General features: G+C 42.1%; 3 pseudogenes; all 3 read left to right on the top strand.

Moving 5' to 3' along the window:
• Positions 1–2,619: 2,619 nt before the first annotated feature.
• On the top strand, positions 2,620–4,196 carry LOC122144751 (annotated as a pseudogene).
• Positions 4,197–6,669: 2,473 nt separating this feature from the next.
• LOC109113291 lies at positions 6,670–13,484 on the top strand (annotated as a pseudogene).
• A 3,118-nt stretch (positions 13,485–16,602) lies between these two features.
• Positions 16,603–19,528, top strand: LOC109113292 (annotated as a pseudogene).
• Positions 19,529–20,505: the final 977 nt, after the last annotated feature.

Here is a 20,505-nt window from a genome sequence, read left to right on the forward strand (position 1 = left end):
CGCATTAAACGGTTTCCAGAGACCCTCCAGATATTCATCCAGTCTAAACTATGGAAGTCAAATTCCCGCCACTGAATAAAAACTAAAAAAAGGTTGTTGCTGTTTTATATCTCACAATTCTGACATAACCTTGCAATTGTGAGTTAAGTCAGCATTCTGAGATATAAGCTCAATTCTGAGAACAAGGTCAGAATGTTGAGTTTATATCTCGCAATTCTGACTTTATAACTCGCAGTTGCATGAGAAAAAAAAAAAATCACATTTTTATATAACACGTATTGCTACTTAAGGAAAAATTTACTTGAGTACAAGTAACAGTACTGAAAAATAATATGACTCAAGTAAGAGTAAAAAAGCAGTTTGCGGAAAAACCGACTCAAGTTACTAAGTTTCAAAGTACTTTAGTATTATTTTTCTGTTTTGTACCCAAAATGAGACGATGTGAGCATTATGGAGCAGGTTCATTCTCATGATGCTCAACACTCACAGTATAATATTTTATTTAAAAGAAATTCTGCCTCACTGTGATCAGAAGCAACATGGAACCACAGAAGCTAACTGTTTCAAACACGACTGATGTTATATAGTGATTTTGGAGCAAAACATGACATTAGTCTCATAAAATGTTTGACGCTATGTTAAGCAAACACACTAACTATCCCTGTTTTATTACTAATTCTGAAATGCACATTCACATATAAGATTATGTGGTTGTTTTTTAAGAAGGGCAAAAGCAGAGAAGGGTAAGTGAAGGTTTAAAAGAAAAGAAAGGGTTTTTTTTAAAACAGTGTGAATAGAAAGGTGCCAGTATAAGATAATGTGGGGTATGGGTAAGATTGAGCATCGTTTCAAATTAAAGAAATGAGGGGGACACGTATGTCTTTTAATAAAAATAAAATTGACTTTTGTCTAATTGACAGGCTTTATTTTTCCGTATGTCTTTTAATTGGCTAAGAAATCAAATACACTGCAGCACACAGAAGTGATTTTAAATGCATCTGATTGACAGATGAATTGTGTATCAGCCCAGATGCATGTAAAAATGAATGCACTTTTTTATTCAATGTGTTGTTAATGTTGAGGTTTATTTAAATAAAGAGAGGTGATTTTACCAGTCATCTGAACCCGTGTGTGCATGTATTTAAGACACATTGTTCTTGCTCCATCCATGCAATAACTGCGTCCTTCTATCAACCGAGTTTCTATTTACTTATACTGCGTGTTGAATATCACCGGTATGACCCATTTCAGGAGGCTGACAAAATTAGATTTAAAATCCAGAGCCATAGCTCTCATTCACTGACTACTAAACGCTATGATGGAGTCTCTTCCGTGTTGCTCTTCAGGAGAGAGAGCGGGGAGTTTGCTGCTTGGTTTTGCTCCCTCCTTTGTCTATTTATTTCTTTATTGTACTTGTGGTTGGTGAAAAATAAATGTTACCGAAGTTGAATACTTAGTTTTTATTTGCTCAAGTAAAAAGTAAAAGTATCACAATTTAAATATACTCAAGAAAGTAGAAAAAAATGTACTCAAGTACTGTAATGAAATTATTTGTAAGTTTTTGCGAGTTAAGTCAGAATTGTGAGATAAAAAACTCGGAATCTGACTTTTTTTCTTTGCAATTATGACTTTTTTTCTCAGAATTGCGAGTTTAAATCTCGAAAATTGTGACTTTTTTTCTCATGCAATTGCGAGTTTATTAAGTCCGATTTTTTAAGGACGAAAAAAATGTTCTCAGAATTGCAAGTTTATATCTCACAATTGCAAGAAAAAAAGTCAGAATTGTACAATATAAAAAGTCACAATTACCTTTTTTGTTTTTTTTATTCAGTGGTGTAAAATGCCTTCCATACTAAACCATGTCAGTGCTTATGTAGTGTAGGTTACTTTTTTATATTAAAATGAATGCTTGATCTTGCACCATCAAAGACAGATCATGGAAGGCATCTTGACCATAGTGCTAAGAAACTACATAATATTTCAATTGTGTTTGATAATGTGTTTGAAGTACTGAATATGTTCAAAAGTTTGGTAGTATTTAGAGGTTGTGAAAAAAAATAACACATTCAAAAATTGGTGTTTGTAGCTGGGGTCTTGTCCAAAGATTGCTTTTTTTTTTTTTTTTTTTTTTTTAGATTGCTTTTTTTTTTTTTTTTTTTTTTTTTTTTTATTGCAATCATGTTTACTGGAGGAAGTCTGAGGTCTGATCTTGAATAAAAAGCTGTCAGGACTGGTTCTCTTTAACTCTGTATTCTCCAGTGGTTTCAATAAACTTCCACTTATATACTTCAGTGAAAGCTAATTCCCCCAAGGAAATGAAACGAGTAAATTTGGAAAATAAAGTCAGCATCACTGAGATGTAAGCAAACTTTTTTAAGATTAGTACGATATTTTTGAAATTCAGCAAGTTTGTGCCTTTAGGTTCAAAATGAAAAAAGATAAAAATTTAATCTTAAGAACCAATGAGAATCACCCAATTGCTTGAGTATCAATAATGTAAGTTATGGAGAATCATGATTGTTTAATGAAGAGGGAGGGACTGTAGCTAATTAGCTGAAATCTGTAGAGTACAAAAAGACTAAAGGGCAGCATCTCAATAGTGTGATTAGCTGTTGGACAATGGTTGGAAGTTGGTGGTTGGTTCAGGTATTGGCACTGTGTGCTTTCTGTCATGCTCTTCCAAAGTTGAGTAAAAAACTGCCCCAGAATCCTCAAGTCTGATGCCCAGCAAACTGACCCGCAGTTTCAGAAGCATGTTCAACAGACTAATCAGCAGTTTCCTCAGAAGCTTCAGATTCAGGAGCCTGTTCAACAGGAATAATCTGCAGTTTCCTCAGAAGATTCAGATTCAGAAGCCAGTAGCGAAGGCTGAGCCTTGGACAAATGTGCTGTAGTGATTATGAGCAGATCCACTGTGGACAGCCTGGTATCAGTAGTGCTGAATGTGAAGCTATCAACTGCTGCTTTTAGTGGACAGCAGTGTTACTATGGGAAGGCAGGTAAGAGTGAGTCAGTGTGTCTGCTCTCAGTTAAAACTGATCCTCAACATTAATCCTGCTCTTGTACCTTTTGATCCAGTGACTGTCCCGTGTATAAGAGAATGGTCAGTTTGTGGTAGTGGTGGCTAGAGAGATGTTACACTGCCTCGACTGAGTCTGGATTCAGTCAGTCTAATGGGAGGAAGTGACCCACCTTGCAGTCCTGTGGGGGTCCACACCTTCCTTTGCTGGTATACCAGTTCCCTGTGACCCGCATGTGGCACAAGACGTGATGGTGAGTAGCTGCTTCTGGTTTTATTCTGCTTGGCCTATGATGGACTGGATGATCCAACAGTGTTGCTATTTGCAGGAGGGACAGTGGTTATGTGGTGTGCACGAGAACAGAATGACCTCCGTCGTATGAAGTGGGGATGGGACCATTTGGTTCCATCACAAGGACAGCCACTTTGAGTAGGTGATCTATGCTGTTCTTAATACTTTTTTTTTTCTGCCAAAATGCTACAGCTCACCCCGTCTGTTGTCCAGGCTTCTCTTCCAGTGTAGGTACTCTGGCACTTCTGTGCAAGCTCTGGTTGTGGAGGTCAACAATCTTCCTCCACCTCCACCAGTAGCTGCCCCTCCTGGACCCCTCTAGGGTGGAGCTTAGACTGGCCACTGGTAAATGTGTCACCAAGGGGTGTGCTGAAGGTAAGTGTCCTGGTGTTGCCTAAATATTTTCTGAAATTTCAGTTTAATCACTGGTGTTCCTCAGGGGATGAGCGCCTACACGTCCTATCTACAGTGATGTGATTATCCCATCACAAAAGTCCTGCGGGAGCCTGTGTATGGTGAGGTGCGCATTTGGAGAGGGAACTGACCCCAACATTTTGTCCTGATGCTTGGACGCTGCTGGGCAACTTCCACCCCCAGTACCACTCAGTCTACCCCAGTGGGACCTTCTGGTTGACGAGGTGAGTATGCCAATATTTACATCCAGCTAGTCTGGGGCTTTTTCTAACTAGCTCCCTTTCAGATGCCCTTACCAGGTATGACCGTTACCTGACCACGCACTGGTTCCAGTGACTGGATCTTCTGGTCTTCAGTTCCCAACCCACTACAAGCGCTTTGTTGTGTAAGATGTTCACATTTGGGAGATCCGGCATCAATCTGGCTCCTCTGCAGGGAAAAACCAGTATGCCCCTCCCCCCCCCTTACTAGAACCTTTAATTTCACTCCTTCTAGATCCTATGAACTGGACCCTCTCTTTCTCCCGTCAGATCTTCAATCCCATGTAGTACAGCGGTGTTTCCATCCATCTTCGGCTTCCTGTGAGCAAAGCTGCGGCAGGACGAGTGAGTTTCTTGCTCTAACTTGACTAGAGGAAACTGAGAATTTAAGTTGGCCTTCACACTTCTAACATTTCTCCAGTTACAGGAGGGCGACACTCATGATCAAGACCAAGTCATCTAGTGAGCAGACTGTGGTTTCTAGTGGGAGAGAAGTTTTACTCTGATCATGTAAATCTAGCATTTTAACGTAACATTTTGAAGCAACATGATGGCTCTGTCTGTATGTTGACCTTGAGCAGAGCCTGAAGTGTGCATGTATGTCATGGGCTACACTATTAAACTTACCAGTGCCTTTTTGTAAAGTCATGCATAGAGTCCAGGCTTTGCACAGTCCACCAATAACTACCTTTATCCACCTCCAGTTGCTACCCTGGGGACAACACAAGGGTACAAATTAGGGTTATGAATAACTTTTTTTTTCATTCATTTTTTTTTTTTTTTTTTTTTTTTTTTAAAATGGGCTGAGAACCCAGGGCTATGCTATGCCGGAATACTAGGAGTCTGAGTTTACTTGTGATGTGTGGCCAAGTATGGTGTGTCCATAGTTGGAACTTGTTGCTCTGCACTTAACATAATCCAAGTGCACACAGAGCAGTGGGTGGGGGGGGGGGGGGTTTAAATCAGTTGAGACAAACTATGCCTGATTCTCTGAACTTTTTGCAAGTCGAAGTCCAGTAATGTGCTCGTTTTTAGATCCTTAATACAATAAAGATGTTTTTCAAATTTGAGGTGTACTTACATTTAGGTGATAGGGGGGCTAAACTGCACACTGGTGACTAACAATTTGGGGGTATATTGAAGGATATTCTTGGGCAGGTGGCTGGTCACCTTTACTTGTGTATGCGCTTTACATAATATATGATTGTCCAAAACAGCTTTACAGTGTCAAAGGAAAATATTTAATGCAAGAGGGCAATGAAAAATTTTTTTTTTTTTTTCGCTCCCCAGAAAAGTCAGTTAATGTGATTCAGTCCTGTCCAATAGTGTTTGTGCATCAGTTGAGTAGCCCCAAACTAAGCAAGCAAAGACACCAGTGGCAATGGACCAAAAATCCATCAGTGACGAAATGGAGGGAGAAACCAGGCTCAGTTGGAGGGCCAGTTCTCCTTTTAATCAGACAAAACCCAGCATGGGGTGCTTTTATTCCAGCCTGCAACACAGGTCAGAACTGAGCTGGGAACTAGTCTTGCTGCCGATGGTCTGACGAGGGCTTCACAGGGGATCTGCCTCCTACAGCTCTATCTTAGTTTGACGTTCCTCTGCTGGCATTACAGGGTTGTAGAAATCGTGTCTAGGTACTGATACACCATCCTGGTCATGGATAAGACCGGCATCTGTGTGGACCATACGTGATCTCAGAATAAGAATGAAACAGACTAAATATTAGCGTAGCATGCCATTCTTCATCACGATGTAGCAGCCCTACAATACGGGTGCTATGGGAAGTGTTCCCAGTTCCGCTTCACCTCAATTAAATGGATCTTAACAATCCTTTAATGGGTTTCTGAATTATAGAATGTGATTGTGTATTATGTGTAAGTCATGTTTAAAATGAACTAGGTCTTTAATCTAGATTTAAACTGACAAAGTGTGTCTGCCTGCCGAACAACGCTAGCTAGATTGTTCCAGAGTCTGGGCGCTAATCATAGGAAAAGGATCTGCACAATTTGGGCAGGATATTAAAAGCAATTTGTATAATAACTACGTTTGGACAGTATTTGAATTAATTATAATGCAGCATTTAAGAATAGAGCAGCTATGGGCTGGAAACGGGTTCACGTATCTTTCCAAAAGTAATCATGAGTTCGTTAAAACCAACTTTCTTTTGAGCCAGTCTGAAGATACAGGGCCTGTATATTCCAAGATGTGTTTCAAATGACAAAACAATCCAGAATGTGTTACAACACATCAACAATTAAACAATATCAGCGTAAATGAAGTCGCATAAAACCAAGGCTGAATTCAAAATGGCAGCAAATAGTACCTAGCATTGTAATTTTTATTAAAGTCACAAGTGGTGGGTTTTTATATATGTTTAATTATGGGGGGGAAAAACAAGGAAAACTGATTAGAGTCTTAAGAATCATGAGAATTACCCAGTTGCATGAGCTCACCACTTGCGCAAGTCTGCAGAATCATGAAATTGTTAATGAAGAGGGAGGGGGGGGATATAGTAAGTAGCGGAAATATAGTAGACGTGCAAAAGACTAAAGGGCGTATCTCAATAGTGTGATTAGCTGTTGGACAATGGCTGGAAGTTGGGGTGGGTTGGTGACAGGTATGGCCACGTGTGATTTCTGTCATTGCCTTCCAAGTTGAGTAACGCCCCAGAACCCTCAAGCATGATGCTCCAGCACGTACCAGGTGGTTCATAAAGCCAGTTACACAGACTAATCAGCAGATCCTCAGAAGCTTCCAGATTCAGAAGCCTGTTCAACAGACTCATCTGCAGTTTTCTCAGAAGCTTCAGATTCGGAAGCCAGTAGCGAAGGCTGAGCCTTTGGACAAATGTTACTGTAGCTGATTATGAGCAGATCCAATGTGGACAGCCTGGTATCAGTAGTGCTGAATGAAGCTATCAACTGCTTCCTTTAGTGGACAGCAAGTGTTACTATGGGAAGGCAGGTAAGAGTGAGTCAGTGTTCTGCGTCTCAGTGTTAAACTGACTCTCAACATTAACCTGCTCTTGTACCTTTTGTTCCAGTGAACTGTGCCAGTGTGTATAAGAGATGGTCAGTTTGTGGTAGGTGGTGGTGACTAGAGATGTTACACTGCCCTCGACTGAGTCTGGATTCAGTCAGTCTACTGGGAGGAAATCGAACCAATCTTGCCAGTCCCTGTGGGGATCCACACCTTCCTTTGCTGTGCATACCAGGTTCCTGTGACCGCATGTGGCACCAAGAGTTATGGTGGGTAACTGCTTATGGTTTTATTCTGTATGGCCTATGATGGACTGGATGCCAACAGTGTTGCTATTTGCAGGAGGACAGTGGTTATGTGGTGTGGTGTAGAAACAGAAATGACCTCCTCGTATGAAGTGGGGGATGGGACATTGGTTTCGCATCACAAGGGACAGCCACTTTGAGTAGGTGATGATCTGCTGTTCTTAATCGTTGTTCTGAACAAATGTTACAAGCTCACTGGTCTGTCCAGGCTTCTCTTCCAGTGTAGGTACTCTGGCACTTCTGTGCAAGCTCTGGTGTGGAGGTCAACACTATTCCTCCACCTCCACCAGTGGCTGCCCTGGAACCCCTCAGGGTTGAGCTTAGACTTGCCAATGGTCAATGATGTCACCAAAGGGTGTGCTGAAGGTAATAGACCTGGTTTGTCCAAAAGATTTTCTGAAACTCCAGTTTGTTTAATGCACTGGGTGTATCAGGGGATGAGGCCTACACGTCCCTACTTGTAGTGAGGCTGATTATCCCATCACAAAAGTCCTGCGGGACCTGTTGTATGTTGAGGTGGCTCATTATTGGATGAGGACTGACACAAACATTGTCCTGATGCTGGGGACGCTGCTGGGCAAACTTCCACCCCCAGTCCACCTCCAGTCTACCCCAGTGGGGACCTTCCAGGTTGATGGGTGAGCGTAATACCAATATTTATCAGCTAGTCTGGGCCTTTTCTAACCTCCTTTTCCCCCTTTCAGATGCCCACCTTACCAGGATGACCGTTACCTGACCACACACTGAGTTCCACCAGGGACTGGATCAATTGGTGTTCAAGTTCCCAACCCACCTGCAAGCGCTTTGTTTTGAAGATGTTCACGTTTGTAGATCCGGCAATCACTGGCTCCTCTGCAGGAAAACTGGATGCCCCCCCGCTACTAGAAACCTTAAATTTGCACTCCTTATAGATTCTATGACTTGACCCTCTTTTCTCCCTGTCAGATCTCATCCCACTGTAGTACACGGTGAAAGCAGTGTTGCCATACCATCTTCTGGCTCCTGTGGAGCCAAAGCTGCGGAACAGGACGAGGTGAGTTCTTGCTCAAACTTGACTCGAGGGAACTTGAGACTTTTATAATTGCCCTTCACACTTCTAACATTTCATAGATTACAGGGAAGGACGACACCAATGTCTAAGGACTATCTCTAGTGAGCAGACTGTGGTGATCTAGTGGAGAAGTTATACTGATCATGTAAATCTAGTCGGTTCAATAAACATTGCGCGCAACATGATGGCATTGTTGTTTGACCTTGAGGAAGTCTTAAGTTTCGTGGGCTACACTATTATTAAAAATGACTTTCACGCCAGAGTACCATTTTGTAAGGTCATGCATTTGAGTCCAAGCTTCTATTCAAAGCCAACACAGTAACTTTACAATTATTATCCAATCTCAGTTGCTACACTGGGGACAGCACAAAGGTATCAACTTAGAGTTGTGATTATTAATCTGTATAATGGGGACTTTTTATTTTTTATCTTGGGTAAAATTTGTCATGTTAAGGTCAAACTGTGTCACAATTCTCTAAGTTTTGTCAAGCTTTTTTCCCAGTAGTGTGTGTGTATAGAACAGCAGACAGGCTTTTTTTTTTTTTTTTTTTTTTTTTTTTTACGCCTCTTAGATATTGTGGGAACCACAGATGCATTTCAATAAATTTATGAGGTCTATTGTTTTGCATATGAGTGAAGGGCTAAAACTACGTCCTGGTAAATAAAATTGAGGCTATACTGAAGGATATGGAATCTTACGATGTCAAGTTGCATTTATTTGTATAGCGCTTTCACACATTACGGATTGTCAAAGAGCTTAGACAAGTGTCAACAGGAAAATATTTTGTGTCTAATGGCAAAAAGAGGATAATCAAAACATTTTTCCAGATAACGTCAGAGTTCATTGATCGGTGATTATCATCCAGTTCAGCTACTCTTTCAATAGTGTTTGTGCATCTCAAAGCAAGTGTCCCCAACTCTACAGCCAGCCAACGATGACAGTGGAACGGGCCCAAAAACCTGCCATGGATGTCAGATAATGGAGAAAAAAAACCTTGGGAAGAACCGGGAGTGCTCAGGACAGGGGGGGTCAGTTCTCTTCGATGACCAGACAGAAAACAGCATGGCGCTGCTTTAATTCCAGGCGCAAAACACAGGTCAGATTGCGCAGAGGACTCGTCTGGTTCCTCCTCTAGTTGATATGGGGTGATTCTAAATTCTTATTTGTGCATCCATCGTTTCCTTTCCTCGCTTCCTTTCCTTGCATTCTTAGCTCTACCCCTTCAGGATGCGAGGGAAGGACACAGGGAAAAGACGCGAGGATGGAGGAATTGAATCAAGTGAAATGATATGTCCTCGCACCCTTTAGCGTCCCTTCAAAGCGTCATCGGCTGCGCTAAAGGGATCTGCCCTAATGTTGTTAAAGTTTGTTATTTAAGACATTCATAATAAATATTAATAAAGCAAGATGCCCTGTCTGAAATATATGACATGTATGATTTATTTAAACTGCAAAAGTTCAAATATAAATTAAAATTACTACAAAAGACGTGAAGGGGGAGGAGAATTTAAATGTGGTGTCAGGTTTTTCAATGAAAAACACTTCCGCAAAGGATACACCTGTGTATCCTACGCTCATAGCTCCTCAGGAAGCCTCCTCGATCCTCACACCTCCCAACAGTGCAATTAGAGAATTGAGATGTCCTTCAAGATGGCTGTGCTTGATCGGGTTTCTGGGTCGTGGGATGGAGGATCAAGGAAATGAGGAGGGATATTGAGACGCACCCATGGTCTCTGCTGACATTCCAGGGCTGTAGAGGTGGAGTCTCTAGGTGCTGATCCACCATCTGGTCTGGATAGGGGCTGGATCCATGTGGCTACAGTGACCTCAGAATAAGAATGAAAGAGACTAATATTAGTGCAGATGCATTCTTAATCAATTGTAGCAGTACATTGGGTGCTATGGGAAGTGTTCCCTGGTTCTGCTTCACCTAATTAATGCACACCTTAACCATCCTTTAACGGTTGAATATATAAGAATGTGATAGTGTATTATGTGTAAGCCAGGTTTTTTAAGTGATAGATCTTTAATCTAGATTTAAACTGACAGACTGTATCTGCCTGCCTAACAATGCTGGGTAGGATTGTTCCAGAGTTTAGACGCTGTGGATAGGAAGGATCAGAATCAGAACCAGAATGAGCTTTATTGCCAGGTATGTTCACACATACGGGGAATTTGTTTTCGTGACAGAAGCTCCGCAGTGCAACAGAATGACAGCGGCGACAGAAACAAAAAACACATAATAAAGAATAAAAAATATGAAAATACAAAAAGAATACCAAATAGTAGGTAAGAACATGACAATATACACAAATTGACCAATTGTATGACAGGTATATTACAATGAGCAGTTGTGTATGTACAGGTATATATGTGCCACCAAAAAATTAAGGTACACTAGTATGTGTGTACACAAAAAATAAGTGTATGTGTCTGTAAATATAAATAGTGTAGTGTGTTCCACAGTTATTATCGAGTGTTCATTAGATGGAGTTGTGCCTGAGAGAAGAAACTGTTCCTGTGTTGGTCGTTCTGGTGCTCAGAGCTCTGTAGCGTCGACAGATGGCAAACAGTTCAAAGAGGAAGTGTGCTGGATGTGAGGTTGGTCCAGAGTGATTTTGCCAGACTTTTGCTCATTCTGGATAATACAGTTCTTAAAATAGAAGGGAGGGTTGTGCCGATGATTCTCTCAGCAGTCCGGACTACCCTCTGTAGTCTTCTGAGGTCAGATTTCCGAGCTGAGCTGAACCCAGGCCAGTTACTGAAGTGCAGAGGATGGATTCAATGACAGTGGAGTAAAACTGTTTCAGCAGTTCTTGTGGTAGGTTGAATTTCCTCAGCTGGCGAAGGAAGGACAACCTCTGCTGGAGCCTGTGAATGATCCCACTTCAGGTCCTGAGAGGATGGTGGTTTCCCAGGAACCTGTATGGACTCCACTGCGAGCCACAGTGCTATTCATGATGGTGAGTGGGGGGGGAGAGCAGGGGGGTTTCTCCTGAAGTCCACGATACATCTCCACTGTTTTGAGACGTGTTATGCTCTCAGGTTGTTGAGAAGTCGATACAAGACAGCCAGCTCTTTAACCTCCTGTCTGTAAGCAGACTTCGTCCACCGTGCTGAATGAGGCCGGATGAGAGTGTGGTGTAGTCTGCAAACTTCAGGAGCTTGACAGAGGGGGTCCTTAGATGTGCAAATCATTAGTGTACATGGGAAAAGAGCAGTGGGGGAGGCGAACGCAGCCCTGGGGAGGCTCCGGTGCTGATTGTACGGGTGCTGGATGTGTATTTTCCCAGCCTCACTAGCTGTTGCCTGTCTGTCAGGAAAGCTGTTGATCCCCTGACAGAACGGAGGTGGGGCACGGAGAGCTGAGTTAGTTTAGGGCAGGAGGAGGTTTGGGATGATCGTGTTTAAGGCCGAGCTGGGAGTCCACAAAACAGGATCCTCACATAGTCCCCGGTCTGTCTAGATGTTGCAGAACATAATGCACCGTCCAATGTTTACTGCATTCATCCACGGCCCTGTTTGCATCGATTAAGCAAGAGCTGCAGGGGAATCCAGTGATGATATCCCTTCAGGTAAGCCAGAACCAGTTTTTCAAATGACTTCACTGAAGACAGGCGTTAGAGCCACAGGTCTGTAGTCATTAAGTCCTAAAAAGTCCTGTTATCTTGGAGTCACGATGTGTGCAGGATATTAAAGAGCACTTACATATATTATATGATTGACTGTATTTGCATCACATTTATAATGCAGCATTCAAGAAATCGAGCAAGCTATGGCTGGTGATATAGGATTCAGTATCACTCAAAGTTGCAATGTAATCAATGAGTATGTTAAACCAACTTTCTTTTGAGCCAGTCTGAAGATACAGGCCTGTATATTCCAAGATGTGTTTCAAAATACAAAACAAATCAAGATTAGATTCAAGCTATTAGAAGGATACCAACCAAGGCTAAATTCAAACTGGCCGACAAATCAGAAAATAATAATAGCATGGTACAGATTAGAATAAGCTCAAGTTGGGAGTTTTTTATGTATGATTAACATGTAGGGAAAAACACGAAGAAAACAGAGTCTTCCCTAATACCAATGAGAATTGCAATATGAACTCACTGCTAGCCCTTAAGTCTGGAGAATCATGATTGTTAATGAAGAGGAGGACTATAGCTAATTAGATGAAATCTGTAGCTCTTTGCAGGAGGACAGTGGTTATGTGGTGTATGAGAACAGAATGACCTCACCGTGTGAAGTGGGGATGGGACAAATTTGGTTCTCAAAGGGACCCAGCCACTTTGATAGGTGATCTATGCTGTTCTTAATGGTTGTTCCTGGTGACAAATGCTGGCTCATGGTCTGTTGTCAGGCTTCTCTTCCAGTGTAGGTACTCTGGCACTTCTGTGCAAGCTCTGGTTGTGAGTCAGCACTATTCCTCCACCTCCACCAGTAGCTGCCCTGGACCCCCTCAGGGTTGAGCTTAGACCTTGATAGCCAATGTCCACCAAAAAGGGTGGTGTGCTGAGTAACTTTGTCTATGTTTTGCCTAAAGCTCTTCTAAAGTTCCTGTTTAATAATCACTGGTGTTCCTCAGGGGGATGAGGAGGCCTACCGTCTACTACAGGTATTTAGTATCCCATCACAAAGATCCTCTGCGAGAACCTGTGTATGTTGAAGTGCACATTATGGAAAGGACGGCCCCAGCACTGATGCTGCTGGGCTGCTGGGCAACTTCCACCCCAGTCCACTCAGTCTACCCCAGGTGGGACTTCTGGTTGACCCAGGTGAGTACCAGTGTTTATCCAGCTAGTCCTGGGGCTTTTCTAACCTCTTCCCAGCCTTTCAGATGCCCTTACCAGGATGACCATTACTTGACTACACTGGTTCCAGTGACTGGATCATCTGGCCTTCAGTTCCCAACCCACTACAAGCGCTTTGTTGTGAAAATGTTCACATTTGTAGATCCGGCTTCACTGGCTCCTCTGCAGGAAACCGTATGCACCCCCCTTTACTAGAACCTTTAATTTCACTCCTTATAGATCCTATGACTTGACCCTCTTTCCTCCCTGTTAGATCTTCATCCACTGTAGTACAGCGGTGTGCCATCCATCTTCTGGTTCCTGTGAGCAAGCGCGGCAGACGAGTGGTCTTGCCCAAACTTGCTAGAGGAACTGAGAATTTAAGTGGCTTCACACTTCTAACACTTCTTTACAGGAGGGACACTCATGTCAAGACCATCTTCTAGTGGAGAGCTGTGGTTTTAGTGGAGAAGTTACTCTGTCATGTAAATCTAGCATTTTTAATATACATTTTGAACAACATGATGGTCTTGTCTTCTAACTAAGACTCTGAAGTTAAATGCATGTTCCTAGTTTTGTTTTCTTGGGCCTTACACTTTAAGTAAGCTATACCTTTTTGGAAGGTCATGCTTTGAGGTCCAGGCATCTGAACAAGTGGTTATACTTTCATAAACGAGGTATCCAACCTCCAGTTGCTAACCTGGGGCATGACATAAGGGTTTATCAACTGTCTAGTTAAACAGACTTTTTATTTCCTTTTTTTTTTTTTTTTTTTTTTTTAAACTGGGCTGAGGGCATACTGCTATACTGTCTAAGAACTAGGAGTCTTTGCTTGAGTGATGTATGGCTAAGTATTTTGTCCCATATTAGGAATTTGTGCTCTGCATATAACATCCAAGTGGCAGTGAGATTTTGCTACTTAAAATCTTGGTTAATATTGGCAGTTAATGTGTAAAACCTGTGCCCAATTCTAGTTCCAGTAATGTATATTGTAGAGCAGACTGATGGTGCTTGGAATTTGTTTGTTTTTTTTGTGTGTAAACCACCTTTAGTTGCCGTGAGAATACAAGGAACAGCTTCCTTGAGTTTGTTTTAATGTTGTCTTGAGTCATAAAGGCATGGAGCAATCTGCTTGGGCAGAGTTCACGTTGCACAATTTTAGCCCTGATTTTCACTGACAGATTTTGTGAAATCCCTGATAAATGCCCAAAATCTGAGGCAAATCAGTGCTTGTTCACACAAGTGACAATCTCACAATATGAATTATCAAACATGTGATCTGGGACAATTTAATTATGCTCAAAAACCTGAAAGCAAGATACTGGGCAGTGGGAAGTTCGGGTAGGATTTATTAGCTTCTTTTCTCGTGTGTTTGGTTGTGAAATGTAGTTTGTGGACCAGACAGAGTTGTCAGATTTTTCCTATTGTAAAGTCATGCAGTGCGTAACCTCCTGCTGCCAATCCATTGTGCAATGTGAACACAGCAGCAACTGAATGCTACCGTAGATAGATAGTGCATTTCTGCCATATGCACATAAACTGACAGTAATCACTGATAAGCTACTACTAATATTGTAGAAACTTAATTTTCTGTAAAGTTCCTTTGCAATGATTTGTATCGAAAAAAGCGCTATACAAATAAACTTGAATTGAATAGTTTTCTTGTAACTGATGGCAAAAAAGCTCTTTAGCTCTTGAGATATTTTATTTTTAACATTCCCATCTGAATCCATAGGCATTGAGGCCAACGGATTACTTTCCAGAACATTTTTGTTCACTGATACTGGCTGTGGAAGGATCTTCCCACGACCATCCGGAATACTGAATCCCTGACGATTTTCATGCGACAGTTGAAAACTCATCTTTCGTCAAAATTTTTTATTTTTTTAATCTTTCACTTTCCTTAATCACTCTCTGTTCTAGCTTGTACTTATCTGTTGTGTGTTTCCCAAAAGCAACTGTAGTCACACACTCTGGCGTTACCTATAGGGTTCAATCGTTAGCTAACACTGCTTTTAGGAAACACACCGCTGAGCTATGTCTGAAACTTTGTATTATGAGCGCTTGTGTGTATTTGCCTGTTTATGATGAATCACTTGTTGTATTCGTCAATTGTAAGTTTCTTTGTACAAAAGCATCTTCTAAATGAATAATTGTAAATGTAAAAGCATTTCTTTGCCACTCCAGACAAAGGTGATGGTGGTGAGTAAAATAGTTTCTTAGCATATTTAGCTGAATAGAGAGAAAAACCTTGGTGGAGCCTATCCTCTGACAAGAAACATATTAAATAAATTTGTGTTTCACTAAATCTATGAGGTGTATTATTTCCTTATGAGAGAAGGGCTAACCTGCTCCCTGGTAAATAAAATTTTGGGCTATACCGGAGGAAATTGATCTTACAATGTGTGCAGGATATTAAAAATCACTTACATTACAATATAATTGACTGTACTTGAAATATATAAATGCAGCATTTAAGAATAGAGAAGCTATGTCTGGGACAGGATTCCAGTGTCACTGTAAGCTTCAGTGTAATCATGATTATGTTAAACCAACTTTCTTTTGAGCCAGTCTGAAGATACAGGCCTGTGGCCTGAAGCATGAAACGAGATGAACAAACTCAGAGTTGCTGAGTAAGTTTTGAGTTCGCAAACCCGATAAAGCCAACCTGGTCTAGGTCAGGTTCACTGGGCACACAAAGCTCGATATAACTGTTCTCTGTCAACTCAGAGTTCGATCCAGAGTTTGTGGTTAACTCTGGAGCACTTGCTTGAACGTGTGACACGTGCAGCAAACAGCCAATCACACGAAACATGTGGAGAGCATCAGCAAAGTGTCAGCTGGATTCACTTCTTGGGAGAGTGAGTGCTATTCACTTTTCTGCTGAAGATTAAGAGATGTCGTTATTAAAAATGTAATAAATTTAAATGTATTTACAAGGCAGGAATAAACATTTCTGCTGCAGCAAAAGTATGAGAAGGCATCAGAAAGAAAATATATGACTATGCAAAGGAATCAACTGAATTTAATTATGTATAGTTTCACACAGAGATCAAAAGAAAAACATAAGTTTAATCATTTTAAAATTAGTAAACGTGGGTCTTAACTGCAAACACACCGTGCGATGAACATGCTGAATTTCTGACACTGCCAGAAAATTATCGTAGCATGGATAGGCAACTCCTGTACTGGAGGCCCCTATCCTGCAGAGTTTAGCTTCAGCCCTAACAAAAACTCACCTGCCTGTATCTATTAGTACTACGAAAAAACAGATTGCCTTGTTCAGTGTGTTTAAATTTCAGGGTTGGAAGCTAAACTCTGCAGGACAGGGCCCTCCAGGACCGAAGTGGCCTTATCCCTGGAGTAGGTATCTTTGGTTGCAGGACTGTGACAACGGCCGTCTTGAACCTCTCTCACTGTCAGACATAGGGACCACTGGACTAGGAGCCACGATCACAGAAAGAAATCGCCACGAGTGGTTCACGATGCCCCATCTTTGTCTGGGGAACAGCCGAAAAAGGTGCAGGTCTCTGAGGCTTAATGACCGAATAAAACCCACGCTGCAATCAAATGGGGAAGAATCGAGGGGAAAGAATTGAGTCTTAAGACAATGAGTATGCCAGTTGCATGGATTACACTCGTTTGGAGACTCAGGATTGGTAATGAAGCGGGAGGGAATCGCTAATTAGCTGAGATCTGTAGAGTACAAAAAAGACCAAGTGCAGTTATTTCATACTGTGGGTTAACGGTTGGATGCAAAAGTATGAGAGGCATCAGAAAGAAAATATATGACTATCCAAAGGAATCAACTGAATTTAATTTATGTCTAGTTTCACACAGAGATCAAAAGAAAAACATAAGTTTAATCATTTTAAAATTATTAAACGTGGGGTCTTAACTGCAAACACACCGTGCGATGAACATGCTGAATTTCTGACACTGCCAGAACATTATCGTAGGCCAGGATAGGCAACTCCGGTCCTGGAGGGCCACTATCCTGCAGAGTTTAGCTTCAGCCCTCATAAAAACTCACCTGCCCTGTATCTATCTAGTAATCCCGAAAACACTGATTGCCTTGTTCAGGTGTGTTTAATTAGGGTTGGAGCTAAACTCTGCAGGACAGTGGCCCTCCAGGACCGAAGTTGCCTATCCCTGTCGTAGGCTATCTTTGGTTGCAAGACTGTGACAACGGCCGTCTTTGAACCTCTCTCACTGTACGACATAGGACCACTGACTAGGCACCACGATCACAGAAATCGCCACATTGTTTTCACGATGCCCATCTTTTGTCTGGGACAGCCGAAAATTGTGCAGTGTCTCTCGAGCTTAATGAAGAATAAAACCCACGCTGAATTCAAATGGGGAAGAACGAGGAAAATTGAGTCTTAAGAACCAATGAGTATCGCCCAGTTGCATGAGTTCACACTCGTTTGGAGAATCATGATTGTTAATGAAGAGGCAGGGACTATAGCTAATTAGCTGAGATCTGTAGAGTACAAAAAGACCAAAGTGCAGTATTTCAATGTGTGTGGTTAACTGTTGGATGATGGCTGGAAGTTGGTGTTTGTTTCAGGTATTGGCACTGTGTGCTTTCTGTCATGCTCTTCCAAAGTTGAGTAAGTTGAGTAAACTGCCCCAGAACCCTCAAGCTCTGATGCTCCAGCAAACTGACCAGTGGTTTCAGAAGCCAGTTCAAGCAGACTGATCAGCAGTTTCCTCAGAAGCTTCAGATTCAGAAGCCAGTAGCGAAGGCTGAGCCTTTGGACAAATGTGCTGTAGCTGATTATGAGCAGATCCAATGTGGACAAACCTGGTTATCAGTATTGCTGAATGTGAAGCTATCACTGCTGCTTTAGTGGACAGCAGTGTTTACTATGGGAAGGGCAGGTAAGAGTGTGAGTCAGTGTTCTGCTCTCAGTTAAACTTATCCTCAACATTAACCTGCTCTTGTACCTTTGGTTCCCAGTGACTGTCCCAGTGTATAAGAGATGGTCAGTTTGTGGTGGTGGTGGTGGCTAGAGAATTTTACACTGCCTCGACTGAGTCTGGATTCAGTCAGTCTACTGGGAGGAAGTGACCCACCTTGCAGTCCTGTGGGGTCCACACCTTCCTTTGCTGTATACCAGTTCCCTGTGACCGCATGTGGCACAAGAGTGATGGTGAGTAGCTGCTTCTGGTTTTCTGTATGGCCTATGATGGACTGGATGCCAACAGTGTTGCTATTTGCAGGAGGAAAGTGGTTATGTGGTGTATGAGAACAGAATGACCTCCTCGTATGAAGTGGGGATTGGACCATTTTGGTTCAATCACAAGGGACAGCCCACTTTGAGTAGGTGATCTATGCTGTTCTTAATCGTTGTTCTGCCAAATGTTACAAGCTCACGGTCTGTTGTCCAGGCTTCTCTTCCAGTGTAGGTACTCTGGCACTTCTGTGCAAGCTCTGGTTGTGGAGGTCAACACTATTCCGCCACCTCCACCAGTAGCTGCCCCTGGACCCCTCAGGGTTGAGCTTAGACTGGCCAATGTGTCACCAAAGGGTGTGCTGAAGGTAATAGTCCTGTTTGCCTTAAGATTTTCTGAAACTCCAGTTTGTTTAATCACTGGTGTTCCTCAGGGGATGAGGCCTACACGTCCTACTACAGTGACGCTGATTATCCCATCACAAAAGTCCTGCGGGAGCCTGTGTATGTTGAGGTGCGCATTATGGAGAGGACCGACCCCAACCATTGTCCTGATGCTTGGGACGCTGCTGGGCAACTTCCACCCCCAGTTCACTCAGTCTACCCCAGTGGGACCTTCTGGTTGATGGGTGAGTGTAATGCCAATGTTTATCCAGCTAGTCTGGGGCTTTTCTAACCTCTTCCCTTTCAGATGCCCTTACCAGGATGACCATTACCTGACCACACTGGTTCCAGTAACTGGATCTTCTGGTCTTCAGTTCCCAACGCACTACAAGCGCTTTATTGTGAAGATGTTCACGTTTGTAGATCCTGCATCACTGGCTCCTCTGCAGGAAACCGTATGCCCCCCCCCCCCTTTTACTAGAACCTTTAATTTCACTCCTTATAGATTCTATGACTTGACCCTCTTTTCCTCCCTGTCAGATCTTCATCCACTGTAGTACAGCGGTGTGCCATCCATCTTCTGGCTCCTGTGAGCAAAGCTGCGGCAGGACGAGTGAGTTCTTGCTCAAACTTGACTAGAGGAACTGAGAATTGAAGTGGCCTTCACACTTCTAACACTTCTCTTACAGGAAGGGACACTCATGTCAAGACCATCTCTAGTGAGCAGACTGTGGTTTCTAGTGGAGAAAGTTACTCTGATCATGTAAATCTAGCATTTTTAATAAACACTTTGAAACTCCATGATGGCTTTGTTTTAAAACTTCAGTCTTAAGTTAAATGCATGTTCTTGGTTTGTTTCTCGGGCTACACTTTTAAAACAAGGTTCCATTACCTTTTGTAAGGTCATGAGTCCAGGCATCTGAACAAGTGGTTAACTTTCATGAACATTATCCAACCTTTAGTTGCTAACCTGGGGCGTGACACAAGGGTTTAACTTCTGTCTCGTTAATCAGATTTTATTTTTTTTCTAAACTGGGCTGAGGGCATACTACTATATCTAAGAACTATGAGTCTGAGTTTACCTGAGTGACGTATGGCTAAGTATTTTGGAATGTGTTCTGCATATAATCAAAGTGTGCACAGAAATAAGAAACTACTAAATCTTGGTTAATTTTGGCAGTGTGTAACACTGTGGCCGATTCTAGTCTGACTAATGTGTATATTTTAAAGCAGACTGGTGCCTTTTTATTTATTTTTTTTGTAAGTACCTTCTTAAATGGTGTAAACCACCTTGGATGCTGTCTGAGTGTTGTATATGTGAGAATACAAAAACAGCCTTGAGTGTGTCATGTGGTCTTGAGTCCTAAAGGAGTGGAGCAATCTGCTTGGGCCAAGTTCCAATGCACAATTTTAGCCCCGATTTTCACCCTGACTGGTTTTGCGAAATCACTGATAAATGCCCAAAATCTGAAGCAAATCAGTGTTTGTTCACACGAGTGACAATCATGCAATGTGAATTACCAAAGATGGGTTCTGGGAGAATTTAATTATGCTCAAAATCCTGCTGTGTGAAATGAGTTCTGACTGAAAAATACATTGGTGATGACCTACAGCCATTGAGAGAACGAGGTAATGGGCAGTGGGAAGTTCAGACAGGATTTATTTGCTTATTTCTTCTCGTGTGTGTTTGGTTGTGAAACATAGTTTGTGGACCAAACAGTTGTCAGAGATTCTTCCTATTGTGAAGTCATGCAGTGTGTAAACTCCTGTTGCCAATCCATTGTGCAATGTGAACACAGCAGCAACTGAATGCTACCACAGATA

This window comes from Cyprinus carpio, unplaced genomic scaffold (genome assembly GCF_018340385.1).
Source record: "Cyprinus carpio isolate SPL01 unplaced genomic scaffold, ASM1834038v1 S000006754, whole genome shotgun sequence".
Classification (NCBI taxonomy): domain Eukaryota; kingdom Metazoa; phylum Chordata; class Actinopteri; order Cypriniformes; family Cyprinidae; genus Cyprinus; species Cyprinus carpio.